Source organism: Triturus cristatus, chromosome 3_1 (genome assembly GCF_964204655.1).
Source record: "Triturus cristatus chromosome 3_1, aTriCri1.1, whole genome shotgun sequence".
In the NCBI taxonomy this organism is placed as follows: Eukaryota; Metazoa; Chordata; class Amphibia; order Caudata; family Salamandridae; genus Triturus; species Triturus cristatus.
Genome location: NC_140583.1, coordinates 442,172,005 through 442,196,882, shown reverse-complemented (window position 1 = coordinate 442,196,882; position 24,878 = coordinate 442,172,005). Strand labels below are relative to the sequence as shown.

The following is a 24,878-nucleotide window of genomic DNA, read 5'->3' as shown; positions in this document are numbered from 1 at the left end:
AATACACCTCGAATTCAGGAATATTAAGCCCCCCTTGGTCATACGACCTAGTCAGTACAGACCATCGCAGACGCGCCTGCCTCCCTCCCCAGAGTAGCCTAGTGAGTTCAGAACGCAATCGTTGAAAGAAATATTTCCCAGGGTAGTAGGGTATATTAAGAAATAAATAAAGGAACTGTGGGAGTATTATCATTTTTATGATAGACGCCCAACCCGCCAACGAGATGGGTAGGGATATCCATCGCATCACACTGGTACTTAAGCGGTCCATAGCGGTGCCATAGTTCGCCCTTATGGTCTCCTCCCTGTCCCTGGTTATCTGTACCCCTAAGTACTTTAATTCAGCATGACACCACTCCAACGGGAAATCAAGTGGGAACGGGGTGACCGCCTCCGTTAGGGGGAACACCTGAGATTCCCCCCAATTGATACATACTCCAGACAGCCGACTGAAACGTATGAATTCTCGCAATAGAGGGTTTATGTTAGCGTGATGTCATCCGCGTATAGTGAGATCAAAAGCTGCCGTAGACAACAACGGAACGCCTTATCACGGTGAACCTGCCGCGGTCTAGAGGCCAGTGGTTCCACCGCGATGGCAAATAATAGTGGGGACAACGGACACCCCTGACTAGTCCCCCTAGATATTAGGAGCTGTTGAGACAAATGTCCATTAATCAAGATTCTGGCCGAGGGCTGGCGATACAGTAACTGAAGCCATGATAAATATAGCCTTGGAAAGCCCATCCACTGCAATATCCCAAATAGGTAATCCCACTCCACCGAGTCAAACGCCTTGGTGGCGTCCAGGAACACCGCGGCCAACGGGAACTCCGGGGCCACTGTCTGAACCAGTGAGAACAGGGTCCGCAAATTATGAGATGTCGCTCTACCCGGCACAAACCTGGACTGGTCCGGGAGTATCAATTTATCCATAAGTAGGGACAGACGATTCGCCAATATCTTTGTGTCGCAATTCATTAGCGACAGTGGTCTATATGAGTCGCATAACTCTGGGGGTTTCCCTGGTTTCAGCAAGGAAGTGACTACAGGCTCTCTCATTGAACGAGGCAGCATCCCCAACTCCAGGGATTCTTCATAGACCTCTTTTAGCACTGGTGCCATGATTTCTATGTAGTTTTTATAAAATTCAGCAGGTAGCCCGTCCGACCCCGGCGCCTTACCACTTTTTAGCTGCATTATTGCTTCCTTTATTTCGTCCAATTTGAACGGGAGACACAAAGTCCCGCTGTGCATCACTGAGCCACCCTAGCGCTACTTCCCTCCAAAAATCGTCTAATTCGAGCAGCCCCTGTCTCTGAGAAGTATACAAGTCGTTATAATGGTTACAGAACGTGTTCAAAATATCCAGTGAGTCTCGTTTTGGCTGTTCCCCTGAAACCTGTATTTCCAATATATGTGAGGCAAAACGCGGACTTCGGGTTATCTCCGCCAGCGCCCTCCCTGGCCTTTCCCCCTCTCCATATTTACGAGCTACCCAGTAGCGCTCTTTGTGTTTTGCTTCTCGTTGTGCCGCTTCCTCATATTCCGTTAGTTTCTCACGAAAGGTTTTGTGCATTTGTCCCGCCTCTTCGCCCTCCATCTGTCGTTCTAGACCCTTCAGCTCTCGCTCAAGCCTTTGTAGTGTTCGCTGCAAGTCTCGCAGTACGCCAAAGCTTTTGGAAAGACAGATACCCCTTATGGTCACTTTGAACGCTTCCCATATCATTTCTACACTATCAATCGACCCTTTGTTCCTCTTAAAGAAATCATGAATTTCTTCTCCCAGTTCAACCTGGAAGACCGCATCCATTAGGGCCGTGGGCTGTAGACGCCAGATTGGCCTAGGAGTGTCATAGCCCGGCATGGACATTGTCACTTTCACCGGACAATGATCAGAGAAGGTTCTAGCCAAGTGTGTCACACTTCGTACAGCCGATCCCATCCCTCTTGACAGCAAACAGTAATCTATCCTTGCCCAGGTCCCCCTGTATGAGGTAAAGTGGGTACCTTCACTCCCCTGTGGATGTAGGTGCCGCCAGCTGTCTATTAGTCCGCCTTCCCCAATAATACCTTGTAGTGCCTCCTGCGCCTTATTATAATGATGCGGTGCTGGGTGCGATCTATCCAGAGGTGGGTGAAGGACTGCATTAAAATCCCCCCCCCCATATTATGTGTGTGGAACCAATGGTCAAACTTTTACTCCATAGGTCAGTAAAGAATAGTGGGCTATCCGAGTTGGGGCCATAACAGTTTACAAAGTCTTTTCCCAGTCTCCCCCATACAATAATGTATCGGCCTTGCGAGTCCTCTGCCGCTCCTATCTGTTCAAAGCGGACCTGTTTCTTGAATAGTATCGCTACTCTCCGAGCATACGATGAGTAGGACAAAAATAGTCGATGTCCCGCCCGTTTGCTCGCAAATCGGCTACCAACCCTAGGGTCTATGTGTGTTTCTTGCAGCATCACCACATTTATTTGGTGCCTATCCAGGTACGCTAGCACTTGCCTCTGTTTCCGTGCATCACCTTGCCCTCTAATATTCCAAGTCATCACGTTTAACGCGCCACTAGCCCCCTGCATCCTTATCACTCAGCAATCTCAACCGAATCATGTTTTGTGAATATTCTGCTCCAGAACAATGGTGTCTTTGGTAATCTCTATTTGTGCACATGCCTGCCCACTGCCATTCTGCGGTACCAACATAAAGAACCCGCCCCTCCCTTTCCCCCTCCCATTGAAGCATCCCAACCATGCCAGAAGTATACATTCCCTCCCCCCTCCCAACGCCCATTAGTCCCGTCTGTACCAACCAAATAACAATCCCCCCGGTGATTCACCGTGAAAGACAAGTACAGAAATGGTCAAAGGGCAACAACCAAAATGTAACAAAAGAGGGTATTCCCCGATGGGGTAACGCCTTAGGTGACTCACGACTTCCTCGAGACCGTCCAGCTGCGCCCTCCTGTCTCTCGAGTGCCTGGACAGTGTTCGAGGTAGCTGTCTGTGTCCATGTTCCATTAACCTCGTTCAATAGTTCACAGTCTGCATATAGATCTTTTCACTTGTGCAAATTTTGTGACCTCCGCTACTTGATCCCATGATGAGCATGAGTGAGGGTGCACAACCTCGCTCAGGACCACGGCCCTTCCAGCCCCTGATATTCCCGCCTTCGTCATTCCACCGTTTGGGAGGGAGACCGTCCCGACTCTTCCTGCTGCTCCGCTGGTTTCGGCTGCCGTCGTAATTTCTTCAGGAACTCCTCCACCTGCTGTGGCCTGGTGTAGAACGTTTGCTTTCCCTGGTGCGTGACACGAAGACGGGCCGGATATAAGAGGGCATAATCTATCACCGCCAAGAATTTACGACGTTCTTCCTGCACGTGTAGAGTGAAGTCTGGGAACATCGTGAAGGATACTCCTCATATGTTAAGTTCCTTTGTTCCCTGGCAATCCGCAGCGCGAAATCCCTGTCTCTGTAATTATGGGTCTGGGTGTTCCTCCAGGAGGGGGTCTCGGCCCCAGTGAGCGATAGGCTCGTTCCACTATGAGGTGAGGAGAGAGTGAGTCCGTGCCCACCACAGCCTTCATAAGGTTCTCGATATATTCCTTCATTCTTCCCGTGTTGGTGCTCTCCAGTATGCCTATATTATTCCTGCGACTGCGTGCTTCTATGTCCTCATTCTTGGCTGCGATGACTTTAAGCAATTTGTCCAGCTGTGCTGTTGTCTGTTGTACTTGTTCCGCTGTGTCTTCAACGGGAGATATGCGTTGCTCAGCCTCTTTCAGCCGCGTCTCATGACCTTCCAGGGTGCGCGCTATGGCATCCATGCGTACCGCCATTGAGTCCATTTTCCCTCCTATCTCTGCGAACCCCCGCCGCATTTCCAGCAGAAGCGCATTCAGACCCTCGCCGGACCCAGGCTCCAGTGATGTTGGCATTGGTGCCGCCTCCGCCCCTCCATCGGATTCCACCTGAGGCGGCTTCATTGGCTTCTTGGCGTCGAACGTGAGCCGCGACTGGCGGGCATCCGTCTTCCCCATCTGGTCGCTGAGTGTAGCAGCCGCCTTCTTCGAACCAGGAATAGAGCTGTTCGCGTTAATAATAGCAGGTACCTTGAACGTCAGCCTTCAGCCAGCCAGTGCGAAGGCTCTCACCACCTCCGCACCGCGATTCTCTGTGTGAACTTCTCCACACGTAGCGGGGGAATCCCAGTCACGGATGTCCCGAACAAGTAGCTCCTGGCCCGCCCCCGTCCCATCCGCTAGAAGCTCTGAGGGAGTCTCGAGTAGTGGCATGCAGGCACTCCAGTCACGCAATCTTAATCACGAGGATCATTCACCAATTCAGCGCTAGACAGTGGGTCCTCCACACTCGCACTCCCTCCACAGACGTAAAGGCCGCCACTCAGCACTGTGCCATCCCTGCCGCCGATCGCCGGCGGACACGCATCCGGTCACTGTCGGCACCACAATTGTCCCTGCGCTAAGGACCTTAGCAAAATTTCAGTCCCTGACAGCGCCGCGGGCCTCTCGCTGCTTTACCGGCCCTTATGCTCGTGCTCAAAGGCACCTCCCCGCTCCAACCGCAGCCTACAGCGTGTGTTGGACCCCAGGCTCCACTCGCAGGTTCGCCTCCGCCACTTACATCGGCATCTGCAGCAGGTCAGGCAATCAGGGGGCGCCACGTCTCAGCCGCCACCCGCCGTCAGCGCAATCACTCCAGGCCACACCGCGATTTCCACACGGCCGTTCTCTCCGCCAGTCTTGTTAAACCGCTTACCCTGTGATCTGGCAAGCGGCGCTAGAGGCACTTTAGATGCCTTTAGCCCAGGGGTCAGCGTCGGCAGTCCACACAAGTCAGCCGCAGGCTGCGCACTTCTCGCCTTTTCAAAGTCGCTGCAGCCGCGTCTCTCGCGTGCCTCACCACGCTGCCACTTCGCTCCACGGCGCTGGGGCGGTCACCTCGGACTCCGCTGGCAGCTCGTGTATTCTGGTGAAGCGGTCGATAATCGGCCAGGTCTGTGCGTCGCTAGGTCCAGTAGCTTAGCGGGGGCACTTCACACCGGGGTGCAATTATTTAGAACGATATTTTCAGGATAAATACCAGATCGGTGAGACCGCTTGCGGGAGCCTCACGTAAGTGTGGCCATTCCGCTCGTGCGCCACCTAGCGCCCACCAAAGTAGTACTTCAGTCTCACTTTGCTGAAGAACTTCTGTAGTTCGAGTTTGGTTGTGAAGGAATCTGTTCTGCTTGTAGGGACGAAGGAGAGGCCTTTGCTAAGTACATCTCTTTCTGCCATCGTCATCATGTGATCAGAGAGGTTGATGATCGGGTCAAGCGTCTCATTATGGTGTTCTGGTATACCCATTTCTCTCCCTGCGTTGGTCCTAATGATATCACGGTCCGTTGCATTCGGTGTGCTGGATAGCAACTCAGGTTGATCATCAATCAATAGGGTTTCTTCTACCATCGGTAGGTCTGTCTCCGCGTGGAAATCTCCCCATGTGCTTCCGCCGGGAAGAACCTCACTCGTGTGTTGCCTCTCGGTGCTCCTCTCCCTTTGTTCCATCCTCTTGGGCGGTCGCAACCTTGTTCCGTCCCTCCACCTGGGTTGGGTGGGCGGAAGCCCTGATCTAAAAAATGCTGTTGTGGAGCCTGGTTGCATTGTCTGCTTGTCGAGGGTCTGTCGGAATCTGAATCTGAACCACTGCCAAAGGAGGAATCCGAGAAGGTGTTGAAGCACCTTGGTCCTTGCCTGCTTCTATTCGCGAAGAATCCTTGGTGGTCCTGCTGGTAATATTAGTCAGCTAAATAGGGATATGTGTATTTCTTGTCGTAGTTTCAGATATCTTTGTCAAGTTTGTCAAGTTTCCTGTTTAGGGTTATGGTGTTGAATTCCGTCAGTGCCTTTTCAGCCCACTCAAGGGCCTCCTTCACATTGGATAGGGCTCTATCCTCCAAAATCTCATTTTTCAAGTCAGCTATTTCTTGCGTGAGTTTTTTGACGTATTCGATGGCGGTTTCGACCCCTAGCACTATCCAGTGACTGAAGCAATTGTTGGCCACAAAACTAAAGCCCTCCCTAAATTTGGGGACATCAATGAAAATGGCAGGCTCGTTTTTGACCTGCATGCCTTTGGGAATGATGTAAATCGCCCCTCCTCCACAGATTTGTACACCCTGGGACACGTTTAGAATCTCCTCGCGTTCCCGAACATCCGGCTGAGACTTTCCGGCCTTCAGAGGGTGAGTAGTTTAGCCCCCCTTTAATGTTGCAACTCCTATAGGCACCTGCAATCTCTCATAAACGCCTTCAATTACCTTTCAGGCTGTCAATCCCCCTCCCCCCCCCCCGTCCTGAGGAAGACTCGCCGTGACCACCAACTGGGGCACCAACAGGGTTGAAGCGTCAATGCTAACGCTAGGCCCAGCAATACTAGGATTCCATGTAATGCAAGATAGGAATCTCTGGAGTGAAATCACCTTCTGGCCTACAATACACTTGTATATAGACAACCATGATCTCACTGTATATTCCGTACACCACTTGAGCACCTTGCACTATTGTCACTTTTATTCACTTTGCATTCCTGTAAATAATTTGTCTTGACAGTCTACCTGTTTATTTTGAATATCAATGAATTATTTAATTCTGATATAAATAATATTAACAAGCCATGCATCTCAGTCCTTATTCTTTAAGTGTCAAGTAATACAGCTCAGTTCTTATTAAGTGTTGAGTATTTGATCATATGTTGCGTGTTCCAGAGATTGCTTTTTGTATTGCATTTTGAGCATCCTCAACTCACGTTCGTTCTACCCGACAGAACCATGTCCATATCTTTACACCAATTCTGTAACGTCGGTACGGTCCCTACTCCCCACTGTTGCGCTATGTTCTTTTTAGCTATTATCATGCCTGTCGTCGCCCACTGAAGTTCGGCGTGGTTAAGGTCTGTTGGTCCCCAGACATTAAGAAGGCAACATTTAGGCTCAAGCGGGACATGTTTCTCAGTGACCTCTGTGATGGTTCCCACCACTGCCTCCCAGTATGGTACTAGTTTTGTGCAGTCCCATAAGGTGTGGTAAAATGTACCTATGTCACCACAAAGGCGCAGGCCAAATGGCTCAGAAGTCCTTCCCATCTTGTGTAAGATAACCCGTGTGTAGTAGGTCTTATGTAGTATTTTGAACTGCACCAATCGCAGTCTAGAGGAGATTGCCACCTCCTTAGGCGGTGCCATCATCTCTCGCCAGTCGGGGTCATCCATGTCTCCCACCGCTGATTGCCAGGACTCCCTGAGCCGGTCAAGTGGATCTGCCCGGTTGTTAATGTTTTTTTTATGTGTTAGCGAGGTCGCTTGTTTGTGCAGATAGTCGGTAAGCAACCGGTCCTCTAAAGGGGATAATTCCGGGAGCGTCTCAGCTGTAGGAATGGCTGCTTTTATTGCATGTTTAATTTGCATATATCTGAACAGTTCGCTCTGGCCCATTGTGTAATGCTCTTTTAAATAGGCTAAACTGACAACCTCTCCGTTTTTCCTGAGGTCCCCAAGCTGGGAGATGCCAATCGGGTCCCATTTTTGAAATCCTTAGCTTTTACCCAGTGTTCCTAATTTACTTGTGTCCCACAAGGGTGTATGTTGTGTAAGTCGGCCTGACCAGCCCAGGTGTCTATTTACCGTATGCCATATGTGGACAGTGTGCATCGCTGGGCCTATAAGGGTACGGGCTTTCCGATTGTTGTAAAGCGCTCTATTCACACCCTCTTTCCCTAGGGTCATTCTGTCCAGGTGGTAAGCAGGGTCTGTGTCCGGCACGTGAAGCCATTGATTGATGACTGTGAGTTGTGAAGCCCAGTAGTACGCTTTGATATCAGGCAGAGCTATATCGCAATCGTACCAACTCCGTACCAGTTTATTCGCTGCAACCTTTGCCGGTTTGCTATCCCAGAGGAGAGCAGCGACCTCCGAATTCACTGCTCTAAAATACGAGTCAGGGACTGGATGCGGCGTATTGTGTAGGGCGTATAGAAATCTGGACAGGGCCATCATTTTAAGAGAGAGACGCCCTACCCAGTAGGGTGAGTGGTAGTGCTTTCCAATGCTTAATGTCACGCTTCAGCCTTTGCAGAGGGGCTTGTAAGTTAAGTGCTAAAAATGTGTCTGGATCCGATGTTACATGTATGCCAAGGTACTTAAAGCTATCTGTGACAATCTGAACCTTGCATTCTATTGGGAGACGCGCGGGCGATCCATGTAGTATGTATAGTACGGACTTATCCCAGTTAATGGCATACCCGGACACTGAACAAAATACTGCGCAAATATTGAGTAATGCATGGAGGGATCGTGTGGGTGAGGAGATATACAGTAGTATATCATCAGCGTAGAGGGAGATACGATCTTCCCATTCTTCCCTCCATTTTAGACCTCTGACCACGGGATCCCATCATATCCATGCCGCCAGGGGTTCCAGGACTAGTGCGAACAACAGGGGCGTCAATAGGCAGCCCTGTCTCGTCCCCCTACCCAGGGTGATCTCCCGCGATATGTGGCCATTAGCAACCACATGTGCTACAGGGTCAGTATAAAGTAAATGTATCCAGGAGCAGAACTTCAGCCTGAACCCCAGATGTTGAAAGACAGCAAATAAGAAAGCCCACTCCACCGAGTCAAAGGCCATCTTCGCATCCAGGGAGAGGACAGCGGCGTCTTCCTGTATAGTGTGTTTTAGGCCCAGTACACCATGTAGGCGCCTGAGATTCAGGGCTGTGTTTCTATCAGGCATAAAGCTGGATTGATCTGGGTGGATCAGTTTGGCGAGATAGGGTGTGAGTATAAGCGCCAATGTTTTGGCTAAGATTTTCCCTTCCGCATTAATCAAGGAGATCGGGCGATATGATGTGCATTCCTCTGCCGGTTTGCCCGGCTTATGGATGGCCACAATAGTTGCCAGCCGTTGATCTTTAGGGAGTCACGACTCGTTTCAAACATTTTTAACAAATACGGGGCTACCTTGTCCGCAGTGTGTTTATATAGTTCTATTGGGATGCCATTTGGACCAGTGGCCTTGCCCAGTTGTATTTTTGAGGTGGCTATCTTGAGTTCGTCGACCGTGATGTTAGCTTCTAGGCTCTCGGTTTCTTGAGGCGTGAGTCACAGCATACAGATATCTTTGAGGAATGCGAGTGCTTCCTGTACAGTGGTATTATTCGTGGTTGTATAAACTCGCTAGTAGTGTTGTGCAAGTGCATTCACTATGTGTTGTGGGTCTGACGTGAGTTCTCCATCGCCCGTCCTAATCTGTGCTATCCATCTATGCGCCTTTTCCCTCTTACCTAACCAGGCAAGAAGTTTGCCTGTTTTTTTCTCCAGAATCATAGATCCGATATTGGACTGCTTGCGGACGGGACTTGGCGTCAGTCCAAAGGTATTCCTTGTATTCTTGTCTTTTCATGCACAATGTATGCGCCGTCTCATCAGTGGGTGCAGCAGCATGTTGGGATTCTAATTGCTGTACCTCCCGCTTTAAGGTCTCTATTGCCTGTTTTTTCCCCTTCTTATTCCCCTCGATGAGAGAGATAGCCTGTCCTCTTATCTTTGGGTTGTATGCCTCCCACAGTGTCAATGGGGAGGGGACTGAGGCTTCGTTTTCTTGGAAATACTGTATAGTCGCAGTGACTAAGTGCTTCCTGATCTTAGAATTCAGGAGGAATCCTGGATAGATGGGATACATAAGACGTTGAGTAGTGCAGTGCGCCCGGATTTCTGCTCTCACCGGGGAGTGATCAGAGATTCCCCTGGGTAAGTGTGTGGCTGCCCCCATCCTTCCTAGATTATCCACTGCCGTGAGTATGTAGTCTATGCGGAGAGGCTATTATGAGCTCCGGAGTAGAAGGTGTATTGTCTCTCAAGTGGGTTTTGGAACCTCCATATGTCCAGTAGGCCATATGCCTCCAAAAATTCGGCCAGTGGTGAGCTATGTGGGCGGATTGGTGTACGGTCCAGTGCATCATTTACGGTCATATTGAAGTTGCCCCCTGATATCAAGTCCCCCGCTGGTAGTGTTAGGAGGAATTTACCCAGATCTTGAAAGGCTGGGAACTGCAGAGCAGGCGGGACATAGACAGACACTAAGTTGAGCATACAACCCTCCCATTGAAGCGAGATTGCCGCAAAGCGGCCTTGGTCATCCTTAATTGTGCGGTGGATAATGAGGGGGAATCGTTTTTGGACCAAAATACCCACCCCCCGGGATCCTGTGGTAAATTCTGAATGTACCGCCGATTGAAACCCCCACCGGTCAAGGGCCTTACACATGGAGCCCATCAAGTGTGTTTCCTGAAGCAGTATAACTGCCGGAGAAATGCGTTTCAGATATTGGAGCACCAGACCCCGTTTTATCTAAGCCCATTAACATTCCAGGAAATGACAGTGTTGGCATTGTGGTGTGTTGTGTTATTGGATCAGACAAGGTCATTGGAGATGTAAGTGGTTGTGACATGTCGAACAGTGAAGGTCAGTGTGAGCCTATTACCATAGTGACTGTATGTCGATGATTGCAGATCAACAACCCTTGAAACATTAACATGTAAAACATTTCCATATTGCAAATAAACATTTCTCACAAGTAGGTGCAGCACTCCGCCACCCCCACCCAGTCGGAGCAGCTTCATGAACAGAATATCACATTCCTCGTTCGAATGGGGGGCAAGTGCGAAGTCCATCATCATGACAATAATTGTGATCAACAACACCCTCCCTCCCCGTAAAAAAACACATCCCCCGTCTCTGCATCCCTGCCTAGTAGGTTCAAAACTACCCACCACCCCAATAGCAGAGTGCCTATGATCCCCAAAATAGAAAACATTGAACGTAGGGTCGTGCGGTGTTAGCGCCTAATAGTCTCTTCCTCTCGGGCCCGCAGCAATACCCAACATGCACCAAGGGTCAATAATAGTCCTTAAAGTTCCGTTTCCTATTTGGTATTGAGCCAATGCAACCCCCAGTTAGCAGAGAGGGATCTATTGTTATTATACAATTGGGAATCCCCTACTCCCATCACACAAAAGGTCAATAAAAAAAATAGCTACAGACCATTGCAGTCCATGCAGTCCTTCATTTTCCAGCGCATGTTGTATCACTGCCAGGGCTGCCAGATCGGGAACTCCTGGATCTCGACGGTGAGCGCAATCTTTCCCCGCACCAGTGTGAAGAGTATCCAGGACGATGGTCGGCGTTTCCAAGATTTGCCTCTTCCCTACGGCGCTGGGACTTGGGTGGACCATCCTCGAGCCAGCGATACGCTTCCTCTGGCGTCTTGAAGAACCAGGATTTGTCTTCGTCAATGACCTTCAACTTGGCTGGGCAGAACATCATATACCGAAGTCCTTTCTCTCTAAGCGTGCGTTTGATTCCTTCAAAGGAGCGCCTTTCTCGCTGCACTTTCAGAGTAAAGTCCGGGAACAACCGGATTGTCGCGTTGTCATAGGGAAGGTCACCCTTTACTCTTGCTGCTTGAAGGATTGCAACTCGATCACGGAAGTTCAAGATGCGTGCTATGATAGTGCGAGGCGGCGCACCAGGCCTTGGCTTTGGAATTGGGGCCCTGTGTGCCCTTTCAATTGAGAACAGTGGGGAGAGTCTCTTAGGCTTAAGGTGATGGAGGATAAGGTCTTAAAGGCAGAGATCTACGCTGGGCCCCTCCGCTCCTTCAGGCACCCCTAAAACCTGTATGTTACGTCGGGCTCGCCCTTCCTGATCATTCAGGTGTAGTGCCATTTCTTTATGTTGGTGGATCAATTTTTGAACCATTTCCCCCTGGGGGGCACATTGTTGATTGTTGGACCTATAGGACGCTTATTGTTATTGTGCTATAGCTTATTTTCGTTCACCAGGCGAAATGGCTCAGTTCTTGCCGGGGTGGTTACAAGCCTTACTACATGGGTGTTCAAGTTTGAGTACTATTAGATCTTGGGCTTGGGTTGACGGGGCCACGTTCCTCCTACAAGGTTTTATGGGGTTGGGCACACAGGCGCGCTGCACATTTGGGGGATTGGCAGTTTGGAGCCCACATTGCAGGGAGGCAGGCGGGTTTGGATGGTTCCCCAAGGGTTTGTTATGTCGTTCAATGTTTAATTTAGTTTGCAATGATGTACCTATTCTGACAGCAGGCTGTCCAACATTAGGCCATATGATCTATCTGACCATGTTGTTGATCTTTTAACCAGTAATGAGGGGCATGACAACTTTGTATAAGTGTTGGGTCCGAGGCTGGAGCCTCCCAGTACATTTCGTAAATGGCCAGAAATCAGGAACATCCTTTGAGACTAGACCGACTTAAACTGCTTTCGTGGAATGTCAGCGTGCTTGGGGATAGAATAAAGAGAGGGATTGTCCTACAATACTTAAAGAGACAGGCCCCTGATGTGGTCCTGCTGCAGGAAACTCATATACAAAGTAACTCATACTGCACCCTGAATAGATAAGGGTACAAGTTGGTTGCACATGCAGGCTACACTAAAGGCTGTAGGGGGTTGGGGATTCTTCTCTGTAAATCCTCCCCCTTTCAGGTCCAATACGTTACTTGTGACCACCTGGGTAGATTTGTGACGTTGACTGGCACATGGGAGGGCAGAATACTTAATATCACTTCAATGTATATTCCACCTCGACTTCACCTCCCGACCCTTACTGATTTGGGTGCACATCTGCTCAATTTGCCGGAAGGAGAGTTGTTGCTTGGGGGGGACTGTAGTGCTGCATTGAATGGAGAAATTGATAGACGACCATCAAGGCCGGAAGAGCCGGCTGGGAGGGCGCTGGGAGAATTTTTAACAGCAATGGGTCTGTTGGATCTATGGAGAGCATACAATCCATCCTTCCCTCAATACACCTTTCATTCTGGTGTGCACAGGAGCTTGTCTCGTATAGATTACGTATTTTGTAGAGCGGACTAGCTCTCTCTCTTTAGTAAGGTGGGCCACCTCCCTAGGGGCATCTCAGATCATTCCCCGGTGATACCTACATATGGAGATAGTCCTTCTGACCATAGAGGTGAAATGCCGCTTAATCCCTGGTATTTGAGGCTCCCTACGTTTCGGGAAGGATTAATTGAAACAACAGAAAACTATTTCAAAGAAAACATGGGCTCTGTGGATTCAGCCTCCACGTTGTGGGAGGTGTATAAAACAGTTGTTAGGGGGTAGGGAGTATCTATGGTCGCTGGACATAAGAAGAAAACGCAGAAACAGTTACTTGCCCTAGAAGACGAAATAGCCCAATTGGAGAAAGAACAAGTGACTTCAGTATCTCCCGAACTCAAACATAAATTGCTACTTCAGCAGAAGGAATCCAGGGATATCGCCCAAGAGGCGGCTAAGGCTCACTACGGAGCCACACAGTGTCGTATCTATGAGATAGGGGATAAAGCGAGCAATCTTCTGGCGTGGTGGGACCGACGAGAGCTGGCCTCCAGGTGGGTGGAGTGGAGAACGCCTCAAGGACAGGAAAAGTATAGCAGGGGCTTTTGCTGAACACTTACAAACAGTATACAAATCTGCACGTGTATATTCAGGAGAATAGGCAAGAGAGCTGTTACCTACCCTTAGAATCCCAGTGTTGAAGGAGCTTGAATTGGACTTGATCAAAGACGAGGTTACCAAGGCAATTGGTGCCTTACAATCGGGAAATCTACTAATGCTAGACACAGGGCTATTATCGACCTTTGTAGCGAGATGGATTTAAGATGCCTACTAAGGAGGATTATGTTTTTATTTGAGATGGGGATTTTAATATTGGTAAATGTGATGTGCCAGTATCAAAAAAGTGTGAGCATTTAAAAGTTAATGTGGAAATATTGTCACACTTTCCGCATAATATATATGAGGAGGAAATTAATGAGATTATCTTTTTTTATTGAACTTTACAATAATCCCCTACATTTTACCTTTCTTGTCAATATAGTTGTCGACCACAGTATACATAGGTAGGGGATAGTGATTTACAGTTACAATTGCAGCACATCTCTGAGTTTAATTTCTTCGCATTTCCAACTCCACCACTGGCGATATACATACATTTCCCCGATATACATTCCATGCCTTCTATTTCTTATCCCACTTTTTGGGGCAGCCACGTGTTGTGAATACTTCCTTTTCTGCTACCATACACATATCAAGCTCCCTCACCCATAGCCGGACAGATCGTGCATCTGCAGCCCCCCACTTTCGTGCTATCTCACGCTTAACTAAGGTATGTAAATGTAAATTTGATAAATGTAAATTTGATACTTGTATAGCGCACTACTCGCCCGCAAGGGTCTCAAGGCGCTTCTATGAATACCGTTGTGGAACCCATCCTGGCTTTCCCTGTGAGGCGTCCACTCCTGGGCACCCCCAAGGTGGAGGCCAGGCATCCTTAGCGTTGTGGGGGCCGTTGTGGAGATTAAGCAAGCTATTGCCCAGAGTTGCAGAGTGGGACTCCATGATTGGAATAGGCACCGAGGCGAGAATTATCAGGTCCGTGGAATTTTTGAGCCCAAGACCCACCGAGGCGGGGAATTGAACCCTGGACCCGGGCTAGACCTCTGCATCAGGGTCTGCCGCTCTAATCATTGAGCCTAGTGTTGTCATCTGATGCTCAATTTCTGTGAGGTCTGTGGCTGCCCATATATTAAGTAAGCCCAGCTTAGGTGTGAGAACTACCTTCTTCCCCAGTGCAGTCTGAATTCTGGTTGTGGCTCCCTCCCATATTGGCTTCACAGCAGGAATGAGATTATCTTTAAATATAATCTAGAGATATTAGAACAACATTATGAGCCCGTGGAGATACCTGTATTCACCTTTCAAGGGAATGGCAATAATTCCACCATTGATCATATCCTAGTTACTGAAAATGGAATGTGCATGGTGGAATCCATTGAAGCCACCCGAGCTCTTTTAGCGATCGCCTCCCTCTATCAATGGTTCTTAAAATTAAAACTTCTCGCATAACTGGTCCACAACTTGTGAATGACCTAGAATTGCAGTGATTGATGAGCCTCAGATGGTCTATTGTGAGTGGACCTGCTATTTAAAAAATATTGTAAAAGTAAATCTCACACATTTTAATATATGTACTGACCGGGGTACCTCCCCCAGTTCACTTGTAGCTTCCTCCTCTAAATTGATGGCTGAAATAGCGGGCAAGTTGAGATGCCCAGTAGGAGCATTGATAATAGGAACAAGGAGTGGTTTGATCAAAACTCTACAGTTGCTAATAGGAATTTGAGGAAAGCCTGGCACGAAATGCCAAAAGATAAGGATAACATGTTTAGCTTGAGAGCCACTTACAAACAAGCTCTGATTAAAAAAATTAGAAGAGGGATGCAAGATACCACCTGGGCTAAGTTTGTACAGGCAGCTGATACCAAAAACAATATCGTATTTTGGAAAACTACAAACCAGCCATTTCTCAAATACTCTTCAGCCCCTAGGGTGGAGGCTCATGTACAACAAGAGGATTAGATAAAGCATTATGAAGAGATATTTAACCCCAATGCTGCCCCTATTGAACTACCATCCACAGGGGTATATGAAATAGGCCATGTTTAATTACGTCGGATAACTATAAATAAAGTAATTACTGCTTTGAATAAGTCTGCCCTTGCAAAGGCACCAGGCCCTGACTGGGTTCCAATTGACTTTTTAAAGTCCTTTGATACCCTTTGGGCTCCAATTTTATCGCAAGTATGCAATGCTGTACTGAGTGGTTTTCTCCCTGCTGCTTGGACGGAAAGTATTATTGTTCCTATGTTTATAAAGGGGGATAGGTGAGACCCTAGATATTGTCGTCCAATATCTCTTCTGTATTCCACTGCCAAATTAATGGACAGTATCCTTTTGGGAAGGTTAGAAGAATGGGTGACCGAGAATCATATTCTCACTGACCCGCAGTATGGGTTCGGGAGAGATGTTGGTACAATGGAAAAACTGTTAATTTGTACCTTCTTGTCAGTGAATATACGGTAGCGATAGAAGGACATATATACTTATGCCTCGCAGATTTAAGTAGTGCTTTTGATTTAGTGAACCACACTAAGTTATGGAAGACAGGAGGGGATGGGGGGAGACGGGTTGAGGCTTATGTCGTGGAACGTCAATGGGTTGGGGGATCGTATTAAGCGGGGTGTTGTACTGCAATATTTGCGTCGTGTGACTCCTGATGTGGTGTTTCTCCAGGAGACGCACTTGGTCGGCAATGTCTGCCATGCGATGAACAGGGGGGGATACCGCCTCGTAGCTCATTCTGGTTTCACAACGGGCTCCAGGGGGGTGGGCATTCTCCTGCGAACCTCCCTTCCGGTGGAGATCACGAGGATAGTCTCGGATGACAGAGGGCGCTATGTGTGTTTGATTGGGAGGTGGGAGGGGCAGCCCCTTACCCTGGTTTCAGTCTACGTTCCCCCGGGTCTCCAGAACTCCACCTTTACTGACTTGGGTCGAATGCTGCTTGACCTTCCGGACGGCCTCCTGCTCATGGGCGGGGACTTTAACTCTGTGGTTTCGGGTGAACTGGATCGTCACCCACCGAGGACCCTCCCCGCTGCCCAGTCATGGCTGGGTGGGATGTTGGAGACCTTCGGCTTGGTGGATAGTTGGAGACTAATGCATCCGACCCAGTGTCAGTTTACCTTTCATTCGGGGGCGCATGGGAGTCTCTCTAGGCTGGACTACTTCCTTATGCCCGCGGCGCAGACTGGTCGGATTCGAGAGGTCAGACACTTGGCGCGTGGTATCTCCGACCATTCTCCGCTGTGGCTTCTCTTTGACACCGGGTCGCGGTCTGCAGGGCGGGTAGCTCCTATTAACCCTTGGTACCTGCGGGACCCTGCGACTCGTGACAGCCTGGTTAGGGCCATGGACCAATACTTCAGTGAAAACGAGGGGTCGGTGTCGTCTGCGTTGTCCCTTTGGGAAGCCTTTAAAACTGTGATACGCGGACACGCCCTCGCCCAGATAGTGGTGGCCAAGAAGGTTAGGAGCGAGGCGGTGGTGAAGCTGGAGACTGACATCTCGGGGTTGGAGTCGGCCCTGGAGGCGAATGTTACTCCGGACGGGCTACATGCCCTTAGCCTGAAACAGTTCGAATATAGGTCCATGGTCACTGACGCGGCCAAAACTATGTATAGGGAGCAGCAGGGCCGATTGTATGACGCGGGGGACAAGGCGGGAAAGTTGATCGCGTGGCTGGACAAAAAGGAGAGAGTGAATCGTGTGGTCCCCGAGTTGCGTGCTGCTGACGGTGTGTGTGTGACTGAGCCGGATGAGATTGTGGAATGTTTCGCTGACCACCTCCGGGCGGTGTACTCCCCGGTGACTGACAGGGATGAGGAGGACTCTCGCCTCCTACTGAGAGATATTGCTCTGCCCGGCCTGTCCGTTGAGGACCGGGAGCGGCTGGACGCTCCCTTGTCGTCGGATGAAATAGCGACCGCGATCCGTTCCCTTCGCTCGGGCAAGGCTATGGGTCCTAACGGTCTGCCCATTGAACTATACAAATTGCGTCCTGATAAGCTTGCGCCCTTCCTCAGCCGCATGTTCCGCGACTCTCTCGCGGCGGGTTCCCTTCCGGCCGACCAGCGCTTGGCCACTATAGTCGTTATCCCCAAGGAGGGCAAGCCGCGAGACCGCTGTACTTCTTACCGGCCCATTTCACTGCTCAATGCGGAGCCCAAAATCCTGGCGAAAGTCCTGGCCAATCGATTGTTGAGTGTCGTGTGCGACCTTATTCATCCGGACCAATGCGGCTTTATCCCGCACCGCAACACCGCTCTTAACTTGCGGCGTCTTCACGGTGCCCTTGCCAGGGCGGAGTTCCTCTCCGAACCGGCCGTGCTGGTTTCTTTGGATGCCACGATGGCCTTTGATACTATTGAGTGGCCCTTCCTCTGGGCCGTCTTGGATAAATTCGGCTTTGGAGAGGGATTTATTGGCTGGGTGAGGCTCCTTTACACGGGACCCATGGCTCAAGTGGTGGTGAATGGGCGGGTCTCTCGGCCCTTTGCCCTCGGCAGGGGCACGAGGCAGGGGTGCCCGTTGTCCCCGTTGCTTTTTGCTCTCGCCCTGGAGCCACTCGCTGCCTGGCTCCGTTGGGAGCCCTCGCTTAGAGGGATCCGGTGGGGCCCGGGCTTCGAAGATCGGGTCTCGCTGTATGCGGACGACATTCTCCTGTATCTCACCTCACCGCGGCAGTCACTCAACGTCCTTTTTGACGTTCTGACCTCCTTTGGGAACAATTCGGGTCTCACGATCAATTGGTCTAAATCCTGCGTTTATCCCATCTCTGGTGGTCCTCCTCTCCTGCCGCCTCGGCTCCCGATTCAGATATCTCTGAGCGGCTTTAAGTACCTGGGGATATACGTTTCGCTGGACCCGGTGGCTCGCTATGAGCAGAATCTCCTGCGTCCACTTCGGCGGCTGCGGGAGGACACGGCCCGGTGGTGCAGGCTCCCCCTGTCCCCGCTGGGTCGGGCCGCGCTGTTTAAAATGATGTCCCTTCCCAGGTTCCTCTATGCACTCCAGAACTCCTTCGATGTTATCCCAGTGGCCTACTTTCGGGAGGTGGAGAGCCTGCAGAGGAGACTGGTGTGGGACGGGCGGGCGCGTATTGCTCTTGCCAAGCTCACTCTCCCCTGGTATGACGGGGGCATCGCGCTTCCTGACATTCGCAGGTACTATTGGGCCTCGCAGCTATCTGCCATTAACCACGCCACGTATGCGCCCGGCTTGAATCCGGCGTATGAGATGGACAAGTTCCTGCTTCCCGGCGGGAACTACAACAGGGCACTTTATTCCCGCCTGGCTGGCCGGACCCTTACGGGTCCTACTAAGATTGCGGTGCGGACCTGGAGGGCTGCCACTGCGGCCATGGGCTGGAGTGAGCGATTAACATGTGCTACTCCCTTGTTTGCTTCCGACCGCCTGGGAAGCTTGTGGACCACGAAGGGGTTTGACCAGTGGGACACGATTGGTATCAGCAAAGTGGGAGACCTGTGGCACAAGGGCGCGGTAAAGACTTTCGCGGTGCTCCAGGCCGAATACGAGCTGACCGACAGGGAGTTCTTCCGCTACGCCCAGGTTCGGCACGCCCTGCTCTCGGTCTTCGGGGAGGGGACCAAGATCCCTGTTTCATCGCCCCTCGAGGACCGCATACTTGATGGACATGTCCCTGATAGTACTATTTCTTTAATTTATAAAAAATTAATCAATCACCGGGCGGACCTTCTTGTTCGCCTTCGGGAGGCTTGGACTGGGGACGGGGTGGAATTGGACGACGAAGATTGGCAGTCTGCACTGTCGTCCCCCAAGGAGGTTGCCATTCCGGCTCGTCTTCGGTTGGTACAGCTCAAGATTCTCCACCGGGTGTATGTGACGGGTCCGCGCTTGGTCTCGATGGGATTTTCCGGCGACGGGCTCTGTAAGCGAGGCTGTGGGCTCAGCGCCACCTTTCTTCATATCCTTTGGGAGTGCCGCGAGGTGGCGGACTACTGGCGCCGGGTCCACACGGTTATGGGACAGGTCACCGGGGTTGTGCTGCTGCCGGAGGTGCGTCGCTGTGTCCTGAATGTGTGGGAGCCCAATGACTACAGCGCGGCTCAGACTCGGTGGGCGGCCCTAGGGAACATGATTGCCAAGAGGGACATAGCGCAACTTTGGGGCGCTCAACGGCCGCCCACCGTGTCAGTATGGAAGGAGAATATGGACTGGTGTATGTTTAGGGAGAAGACTGTGTATGTGGCCCGTGGCAAGCCGGGGGCATGGGGTAGAATTTGGGGGCAATGGAACGCGTATCGCGGAGGCATCTGTACGCCCCCCCTGGTAGATACTGATATCGCCATGTCCCCCTGACCCTTGATGGCTCCTGGCGCCTTTTGGAACAACTACATATGGACGTTCATCTTCCTTGACCCCCTCCCCCCCCCCCCCCTCCGTCCCCGGCCTCCTGGTACTCCTTTCTTTAGCGGTTTGCTCAATTGTCCTGACTGGAGTTTCCCGGGGGGAGCCTGACCCGCACTGGTTTCCCTCATAACTCGCCTTATGTTGTGTATTGTTTGTCTTTTTGTTTTTGTGATTGTTGGACTTACGCTTCCTGTTCCTCGAGAACTATCTGGAGCCACTGCAGGGCAGTGCCCTGGGAACTGATTGTAGCTTTGATATGTGTAGATTTCCTTCTGTACCTAGCGGCCGGCCCGAGTGGTTGTAGGCCCGTACTTGTAACCGAATTATTGCTTAATAAAACTTTTTCAAAAAAAAAAAAAAAAAAAAAAGTTATGGAAGACATCGAAAAAATGTAGTGCACCAGCGGTGATTATAATATTATTGTCGCAACTGTATGCCCGTTTGACCACCCAAGTACGTTATGCTCCAAAGGGGGAATGTACTCCCCGACTTACGGTTTAGCATGGGATATGACAGTGATGCGTTCTTGCCCCTTTGTTGTTTTATTTATATATGTCAATGTGCTGGACGAGGTACTACTGAATGTTAAGGCAGATACACCAAGGGCCAATAAACGGCCAATGCTTATCTTCTTATATATTGACAATGCTGTACCAGTTTCCAGAACGGCTAACGAGCTACAGCTTTTGATTGCTACGTTTGTCTCATTCATGGAGGAAAAAGAAATAAAAGTGAACCCATAGAATTTGTTTACTATGATTTGTGAGAAAGGAAAGGCCAAAAAACAGGTACATCATATTAAAGGAGAGAGCCTGGCTGAAAAACAAAATGTTCCATATTTAGGAACACATTTTGAGAACAGTGGGAACTGGGGGACACAGTTGAAAATGGGAAAAGTTAAAATTTTTAAAGATAAGTAGAAGCACTTTTGAGATTTTATGCCGAAATACGACATAAGCCTATTAGAGAGCTATTGATTCTGGATATAAGTAAGTGCTTCCCCAGTATCACCAATGGGGCTACGCTGTGGGTTTGAACTAATTGTGACCATTTGCAGACACAAGAAAATCTTTTTCTAAACAGACTCCTGGCGGTCTCGAACTAAACCTCCTCATGTTACACACTAGGAACTGTCATTACAATTCCTCAAGGATGCTATACAGATCAGCCCTGTTTTATTTTGGCATTGTTTATGGGGCAAAACAGGTACCAAGTTCACTAAAGGACTAATAAAAGATTGTTTGACATTTGAATATAGAGATGGGATCACATGGTTGACCTATATTAAAGATCTTTTAACAACGATGGATAATAGTATTGGGGACCCAATTAGTATCTTGCGAAATAGCAAAAAGGAGATAAAAACAATTCTATTGGGGAAAAGGGGTTAATAGGGATACGCTTGAGAGCAGTAAGCTATTGGTTCGTAATTACTGTTTTAGGCTCCATACAAGAAGGTATTCAAAGTTATTTATTAACTGTGCAGAACATTCAGCACAGATTCTATTTTACAAGATTACGTCTCGGCACTTTGTACTTTCAGGTTGCATTTCCAAAAATGGGGGTTTGGACAAAGACGCTTCCTAAATTCCATTGTGACGGCAAAGCCAATCAATCCACTATTAATTTTATTTTATTTCGCAGATTTTATAAGGACTTAAGGTAGCGATTTATAAGAGCATTGTTTAGTACGGGTAATTATCTTTACTAAAAGGAAGCTTTTAAATACATTTGTGCATTATATAACGTAGATATGTGCTACAAGGTCTCTACTTTAATTACAACTGTGGTATTTAGAAGCAAATGTCTTTTCTATTTAGAAATATTAAGTTATGAGGATGAGTTATGACAACTTGTAGCAATTAACTCAGATAATCTTGATGTTCCTTGTTGGAGAAAAGATGAGAATACTCTTGCAAAGTATTGTTTGAATTTAGAACATTATTAACAAGGTTTTATAATTATTGCCATTTCTGTGTTAAATTATGTGTATATATTGTGTAATGATTTTAAGGTATCTGCCTGTTAAATGATTTGATCTGTGGGGCTCTTTTATGAATATTACATTTATCTGAATAAATATTTTTTAAAAACAAAGAGTGGATAACTCTTCTCAACTCTCCTCGCAATATAATGCTGCATTTGGGTGGATTACACAATCAAGTTAACCTTTGTTTACCTCAAATGGTAGTTAACTGGACGTTCTTAGCACCATTTCTGCCTGGTGATATACTCCACCAATTGATCTTTTTTTGTCTCCATTGTTCTCTACAAGTCCAATATCTTCTGTTCTAAGGAGATTTATTTCCTGATGTTGAATGGCAATCTGTTTGCTGTAATATGAGACTGTCCTTGAACTTTGTTATTTGAACCCCTTCATGTATTCAAGATTCTGTTATTGTTCACAGATTTGTCTGGTCAGAGTGAGGGTGGAGACTAACTGGGTGGTGTTACAGTGGAAGCGGTTATGGTGCACCTCCTATTTACTGCTCTGTGGCTTGAGCTGGCTTTCTGTCCCCATCTTGTCCTGTGTATTCTAGGGTAGAGTTTTGAAAATTAAACTATCTTCTGCTTCTGTGTCAAGGTCCACTTCCAGACGCTAGCCCTGTTAATTTTATGGTACCAGCCTCCCATAATGACGTTTTTAAAATGCGTAGCAGCAAGTTGTGGTGGTCTTTTCTCTTAGTGCCTGTATTTTGGAGTGACATTTACCACTGGATTGATGTTGTACATATGTACAAGACATTGGCCATTCTAGAAAGAGTTTGAAAGCATAAAAGTGCATATGAGCGAGTGAGTGAGACTTGCTGATTTGTGGTTGTAAGGGAAGGGGAGATTAAAGCGTTCCATTTGCATGCCTGGTTAGTAAGCTCCTGGTTGTACTGTAGGAGAGGATAGTTACCAGTGCACTCATCTTGAGAGAACCAACGCTGGTAGTTTACAGGCAAATAAGTAGAAACCCCTTCCTCAAAAACAGTCATATTTCTGTCACTTAAAGAGTCACAACAATCCTTTATTACCTCTGATGTGTCTTTAGTGACGAATTGAGCTGAGCTTTGTTTTTTTTTTCTCGAGGAAAGTTGACAAATCATGTAGCCTGGAGAATTCTTAAGCCTCAGTGTTCATTGCGGATAAGGTCACCAGGTGGATAGCGATGCCTCTCTCTATGGCGGCTCGGATTAACCTGATGAAAATGGTGGTGCTGCCTAAACTTTTGTATCTTTTCACCAACATTACCCAGGCCACTAGTCGTTTCTTTTTTAAAAGCATTAAGGCTCAGATGGTCCGTTTAATTTGGGGTGGGAAACAGCCTAGGCTTGCCTGGGACGTCCTCACCCGCCCTTATGATGCAGGGGGATTCGAGGTCCCGGATATAGAGTTATACTTTATATGCGCCCAGGCTCACTTTGCGGCTTATTGGATGCACCCCCCACCGTACATGCCCCACCTTGCCATCGAAGATGGCTACATGCGGCCTACTCCCTGCACTGCATACCTGAGTACTCCAGCTGTCCCCTGGCATAGGGCTGTGACCACTGTGCAATGCACCACCAGTGCCTGGCGTGATTTCGCTGGTAGGTTACAGTGTCCTGTACTCTATTCATCTTTGGCACCGCTGCTGGGGAGACACGACCTGCCGGTGACGTTGGAGGGAGGGTGCAGTAGAATGTTGCGCAGAGTTTCTCGCCTCACTTGGGGCCAATTGTATAAAAACAGGAACTTCATCACTAGTGAGGAGTTCTTTAGGGATATCTCCTTCACGCCATTAGACCTATTCTATTATGTACGTCTCAGGCAGGACGTGCGCTCTGCGACGCTATGTTTCCCATTGGAGCCCACTATTATGCTGCCCTTGCATAACCTGCTACAACAGTCCCCCCCGGCCCGGGCGGTATCACGATTGTATCATACAACACAGGGGGAGTGGGAGCGAGATCCGGCTAAGGGTAAATGGGAGACGGAGTTAAGAGAGACCATTACGATTGAGCAGTGGGGCTTCTGTTGTCGGCAGCTTGGTACTATCTCCGCCAACAGTAGGCTGCGACTTGTACACTACAAGTACCTTCACAGGTTGTATTACACGCCGGCCCGACTTCATCGCCTGCACTTACGGGACACTGACTGCTGTGATAGATGCGGGGCGGAGGAGGCAGACTTTGGGCACTTGGCTTGGGGCTGTCCACCGATCAGGGAATTTTGGGGGGAAGGTTTCCAGGCGCTGGATGAAATGACGGGCATGCATGTGTCTGATGAGCCTCTTACGGCCCTCCTGGGTTATACTGAGAAAATCCCTGTCAGGTTTCGGAGAAATGTCTCATTTGTTCTCCTTATGGCAAAGAGACGAATTGCTAGTAAATGAGGTCGAGCTCCTAAGTTCAAGGACTGGTTGTCTGATCTGATCTTTTGTCAGGAGCAGCTCCATACTTATGCTGATCTGATGTCACCTACCTCTCGCCCTAGGGATATTTGGGATCCTCTACATACATACTTGATGGCCCATACCACACCAGCGGATACGAATATTGACCCGACTTAGTGGGGGGCCGTGGCCAGGGGCCGCGGAGGGTTGTGGGGGGGACTGGGGCTATCCGGGAGTCTGGGCTGTGACAACTACCTTCCCCGTGTCTGGGGCCTGTGCTAGGCATAGATGGGGATGTGGAGGATGGGCCGTGGTGTGATCCTTGGACGAGGAGGGATTGTTCTCTTGAGGTGCTCGGTGCTGCTGGTTTTACCACCATGGTGTAAAGTTTTTTTATGGGGTTTTGTTCTATATGGGGCCTTTGTTGATATTCACCTCTAATGCTTGCACACTTGACGTGGCCGGCCCCACAGGGGTTGTAGGCGGCTTGCTGTGATAACTTTCCAGATGTCATTCGTTAAGACTAAAGTTGGATGCCGTGCTGGCCCGATGGGATGTAGGCATATGGCTGTG

At 49.2% G+C, this 24,878-nt stretch overlaps 1 protein-coding gene across 2 annotated transcripts in view; it reads left to right on the top strand.

The window, feature by feature from the left end:
• SLC30A4 (solute carrier family 30 member 4) overlaps window positions 1-24,878 on the top strand; it is a 288,377-nt gene that overhangs the window by 72,901 nt on the left and 190,598 nt on the right. The window lies entirely within an intron of this gene.